The sequence below is a fragment of the Durio zibethinus genome, chromosome 7, assembly GCF_047325235.1.
Source record: "Durio zibethinus cultivar Kanyao isolate XHJ-2024 chromosome 7, ASM4732523v1, whole genome shotgun sequence".
NCBI lineage: Eukaryota > Viridiplantae > Streptophyta > Magnoliopsida > Malvales > Malvaceae > Durio > Durio zibethinus.
The window spans coordinates 24,603,937-24,611,347 of NC_143168.1; the positions used below are offsets into that span (position 1 = coordinate 24,603,937).

The 7,411-nt window shown below is 33.7% G+C and overlaps 2 pseudogenes; one reads left to right on the plus strand and one right to left on the minus strand.

The window, feature by feature from the left end:
- Positions 1 to 229: 229 nt before the first annotated feature.
- Positions 230 to 1,953, minus strand: LOC111277536 (uncharacterized; annotated as a pseudogene).
- A 1,153-nt stretch (positions 1,954 to 3,106) lies between these two features.
- LOC111277983 (plasmodesmata-located protein 2 pseudogene) lies at positions 3,107 to 4,263 on the plus strand (annotated as a pseudogene).
- The last annotated feature ends 3,148 nt before the right edge of the window (positions 4,264 to 7,411 follow it).

Genomic DNA, 7,411 nt, shown 5'->3' on the forward strand with positions numbered 1-7,411 from the left:
TAGTTCATACTCTTATGAAGTATTATTCACTTTGATTTCTTTTGAATATTTCAATTTTATCCTATAAAAAGTGCTTTACCAAAAAAAAGTGGTATGAATTCTTATATTTTAAGATCAACTCTAATACATAATCGATGTGAGATTCATGACTCCTCTTTGGGACTGCTGTGACACTTACGTAATTAATTTGCAAGAAAAGAAAAACTAGCTTTGATCTCTTGTTCTATACCTCAATTAAATGTTTCAGAAAGATTCAAACAACAGTTTGGCTATAACTATCATCCACAGAGCTTAAATGACAAATTTTATTGCTGCCGTTGCCAATGCCATATTTCTTCTTACTTCCACCACAGGTAATCGAAATTTCTAATCCAAAGCGTTACTAAAACATGACAACGACTTCGTACCATCACTGCTCTTCCCCCTTGATCTCTTGGACCCTTTGCTCGATTTGGCTTTCCCGGTCAGGGGTGGAATTTTGGACCCCAACCGCTCTAGCTTCATGTCTAGGTCTTCTTCTCTCTCTTTCTTGGTCCATTCCCTTATTTTTCTTGATTCGTTTAATTGAGCTTGAAGATTAATTGCTTGTGGTTTATACAACCCTTTTGCAATGGCTGCAGCTACAACCGAAGCTGAAGCTCCACGTCCGAGCAACAAAGAGAGTCACCATTCACCATGCTACCACTGCCTTTACCCGCTGAACAATCATTAACAATCGATCCCATTTTAGGCCTTTTATCCGAGTTATCTTCCATTAATGTTAACTCGGTTCGGTCGCTTTGTGAACGGCTTATCTTAGCGATTGCATTTGACTTGTGATTTTGTGACTCGTTATTCTCGTAATTCTCCTTGGTTTTGCTGGTTGTTTTTAGTTCAGGGTCTTCTGGCTGAGGCATGCTGCAGATGGTACTATCGATAAGGGCAACCTCCATGTTGAGAATACCTTGGGGGCCGCCAGAGGGACGGCGGACGTGACGGTTCTCGTGGCGGAGTTGTTGATCTTGGCGTCGGCTACAGATCGCAAGTGGAAAATATCATTGATGAGGACGTTAACATATCCAATCAGGGCATCTTTAACCCACGCAGCCGAATAAATCTCAACACAAATAGTGGCATCCTCAGAGTTTAGAAAATTGTCATCGACTCGGAACATGAACCTGTCATTCCAAGATGGATCGGTTCCGCCAATTTGGTCTACCCCTGTGGTCAGCTTGCGGTCCTGTTGGATCCAAGCAACAGCGTAGGTCTTCATATTTTTGCATACCGGGGCTAGGCCTTCAGCTGAAATGAGGTTGATCTCTAGAATTCTGGAATGAGTAGGAGGAGGAACCATTGTAGTTGGTTGAGACTTGGAGGCGCAAGACTCACCGATGACAATCTACGGAAGATGCACTAGGAACTCATCATCAAGGGAGGGGACATAAATATGGGAAGGAGGATTTGGGGCGAAATGGTAGGATAACATGGTTTTTAGGCCATGCCTTTATTTCTAACAGGGTTTGTTATTTTGTTCAAGTATAAGTTATTACTATGACTCTCTAGAATCTAAAATTTCTATTTAAACTTCACAATTCTTATAAGTTTAGATAAGCTTACATTATTTAACAGTTAACTGTTTATTTTCAAGCGGCAATGGGTTCTTAGATTTCGTTCAATTGTAATTTTTCTCGGTTAGTCTTGGTCTAAGCAGGCTTATCTATACACCAGTCAACAGTATTGAATTCTGCATTTTTAAGTAGAACAATCTATAACGAGGATTAAGGAGGGTTTTTGATTAGTGTTTAACTTCTGCAACTGAAAATTCAATTATGTCATATGTACTTGTATAGGTTTATGTGACTTGATCTGCAACTTTAAATTTGCTAAAAGTGTAAAATTTCTTGGTATTATTAGTAAAAAAACTAACAGGAAAATTACTTTCTTTTCAATGGTAGCCAAATTAGAGCATTTCTAGAACCATTTCAAGCTCAATTTGGCTATTGTTGACAAGAATACGAGTGATTCAGTTGATAGAAATTTGAGTATACTAAAAATAATTCAAGCAGTTATAGTCATGGATGAGTATGAACAGCTTAAGGGAGAAATTCACAATTGCTTTGAAACTCATTGCTGCCCAAGATTTGAAGGAAATAATAATGGGATAGAAGCAAAACTCTCATCAATCATTTGTTAGGTTGAAAGATTTTGCTTAACAAATATTAGATGTTTAAAAACCAGAACTAGCCAATATTCCGAATAATTAACATTTTGTTTCTCAATCTATATGCTGCTGTAATTGAACCGATTTTTGAATGAGAAACTTGAATTTCTCCTCTGTTTTTCTCTTGCATGTGTTGCAAGTGTAGGTCATCCTCTTGGTAAAAAGCAAGCTAGATTTTTGGGCATAACAGTGTGATTGCAGATACTGAATCGGTAAGAGGGTAGATTGTGTGTGTTGTAGACAATTTTTTTGTTGCTTGCTGATGTATTTTGCACATTAAAAGGGTAAAACTAACACAATACTAGTTTATCTGTTGCCTCATCCGCATACCAATAGTGTTTTTTTTTGTGTTTTCTTAATTACCTTTAAGTAGTACATATTCTGAGAGAATGGTTGGCCAGAGTCCAACTCAATGACAGGGCTGACAGCTCGGAAGTCCTATGTATTATAGGTAGACTTATTCCTTTTCACAATACTTCCCCTGGTCGAAGATGTATAGCTAAGGCTCTTTACCCTTTATATTTCAGCGCAACCAATGATTTTATTTTTCCATAAGAAAGGAGGTATCGCTATCCTAGATCACTGGTCTTTTTCATGTATATATATATATATATATAATTTTTAACTAGAAATTTCAGGTTCATCAATACAAGAAAAGGTAAAATGAGAAAATTATATGATCAACAAGTTTCCCACAGTTAGACAAAAGTAGGCAGGAAATATGAAACCAAAATCCCAGCTCCTTAAGTCACTTTCCCAACAATTAACTATCTAAGCGGATGATATTCAAAGAGCTGATTCATTCTATTGTCGCTTTTCTTCTGAAAACAGAAAATTAATGTTGTCATAAACCCAACAAAAGAAAGTACAAAACCAACTTGAACAACCAAATCTCCACATGGAATTATGGATTCAACCTTGAAATCATTTTCTCTCCTTTGTCAAACGCTAACCCTTTTAGCCTTTTCGCAGATTGTAATTCTACCAAATGCAGAAATCACTTCAGATTATAGTACCTTAATATACAAGAACTGCACAAGCCAAAAATTTACAGATTCAACCAAATCTCACTCTGACTCGCTTTCTTCCTTTTTACAAAAACTCATAACGAAATCCTCCCAAGAAAAGTTCTACAAAACTACCGCAGGAGATGATAACAATGGCATTTCAGCCCTCTTTCAATGCAGAGGTGACTTAAGCAACAATGGTTGCTGCAAATGCATAACCTCACTCCCTGAGATGTCTAACAATTTGTGTAATAATGCTGTTTCTGCCCGGATTCAGCTACATGGCTGCTATGTTCACTATGAAGCTGATGAGTTCATTGAGGAAAGTTCATACGAGTTGCTTCACAGAATTTGTGATGAGAAAAGGCGGTTATTCTCGGGTTTGAAGAGGTGAGGGATGCAGCATTTGCAGCAGTGGAAAGTGATGTGACAGATGGAGATGGATTTTGTAAAGAAAGCTATGAACTGATGCAGGCCATTGCACTGTGTGAAGGGGATTTGGGACCTTGTGATTGTGGTAAATGTGAGTATTTCAGTTCAGATTGCTCAAGAAGGGTGTGGTACCTCACTTTCAGGCCAAATTTATTTGGACAACTGTTTGATTAGCTATGGTTACTATCCAAATGGAATACCAGACAACTTAAATCAAGGTAAACTGAAGATGATGAAGTGAAAATGGGATTGAAATAGGAAAATTTTCAAGTGTTTGATTTTATTTCTTTGATTGAGACATGCAAAACATGGCATTGCTGCCATAAACATGTTGGCTAAAAATCATCAATTGTGTGATAATAACTAAAATCCATGTCATGTTCTAGTGTGTCAGAATTAATTTTCTGTTGATTTAATTGAACATAATAATTTAGCCTTTTTTGTTTCCATATTCCATTTTGTTTTAACAAATACTGATGGCAATTTTTTGACAGGAAAAGGAGGTCGAAATAATAATTCGGGCAAATTGTTAGCAATTGTGTTGGGAGGGGCTGCAGTTTGTTCTTTGGCTACATATTCTTGTTGCCTCTAAAAAAATTAGGAAAGAAGGATGATGGTATGTAAATCTTTAAAAACTAACATTAATATCTCAAGTTTAATATTGCTTTACCTTAATTATTCAGTAATAATTAGGAATGTCAATATATCACAAGCCGAGACCCAATTTCCATACCCACGCGATAGTAGGATTCGGACTTGGCCTCATCTGACATTTTAGATTAGCCTAACTGTTACAGTTCAGGCCCTTGTGAGGTATTATCCACTTCGGCTCTCCTGGCCTCATAGTTTTATCTCACAAAAGGTGTATCCAACACAATAAGACAACATTAGTAAGATACATTGAAGTGGTGCTTACCTTAGCAGCATCGTCCTGCATGCTTGTGGCTCGAAAGTACTGCTGCATCCCCATAAATAGTTGTCTACTTTTTTAGGCGCCTTAATCCCCTTGAACTCCTTGGGCTAGGGAATTTCCACACGAGTCTTAGACATTCTAGCAATTATGCCATTCCCAATGGCTATCTTGCAAGTAGAGAGTTCCTCCTTGAGCTCCTCCATCTCCTTGCACATAGTCTCCACTTGGGCCTCCAAGGCTTCATTGCACTAGGTGATCATGTCAATAGCCTTTTTCAGAGCCGCTTGCAGCTCACCTTTGAGCTCTTCCTCCATGGAGTCCAACGCCTCAATATGAGTCTCCACCTTGTCAAGCTTCTCCTTCACATCGCCCACTATTACCTCTACCTTGGATAGCTTCCCATCCATGGTAGACTAAATGTCCCTCGAACTAGCTTTCTTTCCTCTTCCATGACCTTGCTTTTGGGCCTCTAGTTGTTGACTAATAACATCACTTTAGATGCCATTTTAGCGAATGCCTTGAGTGCGATTTGAACACCACCGAACAGAACTTGTACCAAATCTGCTTTGATATCACCTATCGTAGGCTCGAATCTTTAAACTAAAATCCGCATAACCTTAAACTAGGATTGAGCTTTTCATGTTTAAGTCAGCCTATGAACCAAGCTGCGGGCACTAGACCAACTAGAAAGGCAGAATACCCAAGTTAAGAGAGAACAAAAGAATGCTAGAATATGCAGTATATGAATAGTGTCTGGTGATGTACAACTGAAGATGACCTTCTATTTATAGTTGAGGCCTCTAGCTCTATTTTTGGCTACTTCTTAAAATCAAGGGATTACATGATTCCTAGAATTAATGGATTACATATTAACGTATAGATTACATCATGATTCTAAAAATCCCCTCTTAATTTTTAGGGTTGACCAGATCTTCCTATTAAATGCTATTGATCTGGATGGTTTTGGACTAGCCAAGTTGGCCATAAGTACTCGGGCCTCAACTCTTAATGCACCTCCCCAAGCATGACAAATAGATAAGGTATAGAGAAGGTAAAGCATTCCTCATCTCCATTTTCGAATTTTTATATTATATCTATTCTTTAACCCATACTTAATGGGTATTTCAAATCTATCTATATTTTTATCTCTGCGGATATTTAATAGGTATAGATGATCTCCATACCTGTAGCTTTTTTTTAAAAAATAAAAACCAAAATTTATTTTTTAGCTTTTTTACTTTTATATTTTGTAGTTAAATAATTTTTTATAAAGATATATTAATATATATTTTTTCAATAAAAATATCTTAATTTTAATTAATCTAAAATAATAATTTATATTATTTGATAAAAAATTTATTTATTAAATATATATAAATTTATAGATAACGTGTGGGTACAAGGTGGTTGCTTTATTATCCATTCCATCCTCATATTATAATATAATATCCATCCATATCCCTATTCGAAAAAAAAAAAAAATTTTTTTTTATTGAATATGAGTAAATTTGACATTTTTAATAATAATTAATTGAGAAAATTATTCTTTACATTATTTTTTTATTGAAGGCCAAAATTAAATCTGATCGCTAAGAATTAAGATCAATTCAACAATTTACCAATATACTTACTGTTTAGTGTTACAGTATTTTACTGTGGTGAATTAATTGGTTGCAGATTGTCGAAAAGACATCAAAAGGAGACATACCTTAAATTTTCATTGCAAAGGATGGTTCCTCAGCAAATCCTTCTTGCTTTGAAAAGAAAAATTAAATTATTTTCTGATGATTAAATTTGATGAAATTAAAGTGAAATTTTGTTGCAAAAGGAAGTTTGTAAAATATTAATGCCCATACCATACAAATTATACTTGAATTTTATTATTTAAATTTTAATGTGTAATTCAAAAGCTACAGCGCAATGATAAAGTTTTTTATTCATTTATTTTGTTTATATTTTTTAATTTATTTTTTTGTCTTTCCAGATATGATTAGAGTTTGAACTTAAAATTTTTCGTTTTGATTAGAGCTGAATCTAGTATTACGGAACTAATAGATTATGAATTAAAATTTATTTTATATTATAAAAAAGTTAGGTCAAATATCTATTATTATATTACATGGATAAGATTTTTGAATCTCAACTTACAATGATTGGAAATGTTTTAGCATAAAATTTCAGCATATGATTGTATGTTTTTTCTTTTATTTATATCTTTAACTATATTAATCATAGTATCAAAAAACTATATTAATCATAAAATTAAATTTATTTATTTATTTATTTTGAAATAAATTTGACTTTGGAGGATCTCTTTTACTCTTTTTGAAGGAAAATATGTTTGATACTACTATTATGCGCTTGATCAATAAATATGTATAATGCTTAAAATATTATTTGTCTAACACCTAAATGTACTAACACTAAAATATAGAATGGATCAATTTAAATTAGTATACAACTAAAAAGTTTTGCATTTTTTTTAATAATTAATTTCAATAGATCTAGAGAAATAAATTGAAAAGAGTAAAAAATAATTTAATTTCTTTCCATGGATCTATTGAAACCAATGTTTAAAAAAAATGTAAAACTTTTTAATTTTACATTTTACATTAGTATAAATTAATTTAATTCTCCATAAAATATTGATCCATTTCTTAGGTTCTATTGTAAAAAATTTCAACTACCTAAAACAAAAGTTAATTTTTAAAATTTACTCAAAAAGTTTGGATGGAACTATTATTTGGTATATTGATAAAGTATTGAATTATTAAAATTAAACTCCAAACAATATGAAATATAAAAAAAGTTCATATTTAATGCATTTTTAGTATATAAGTTTTATACACTGATAATGAA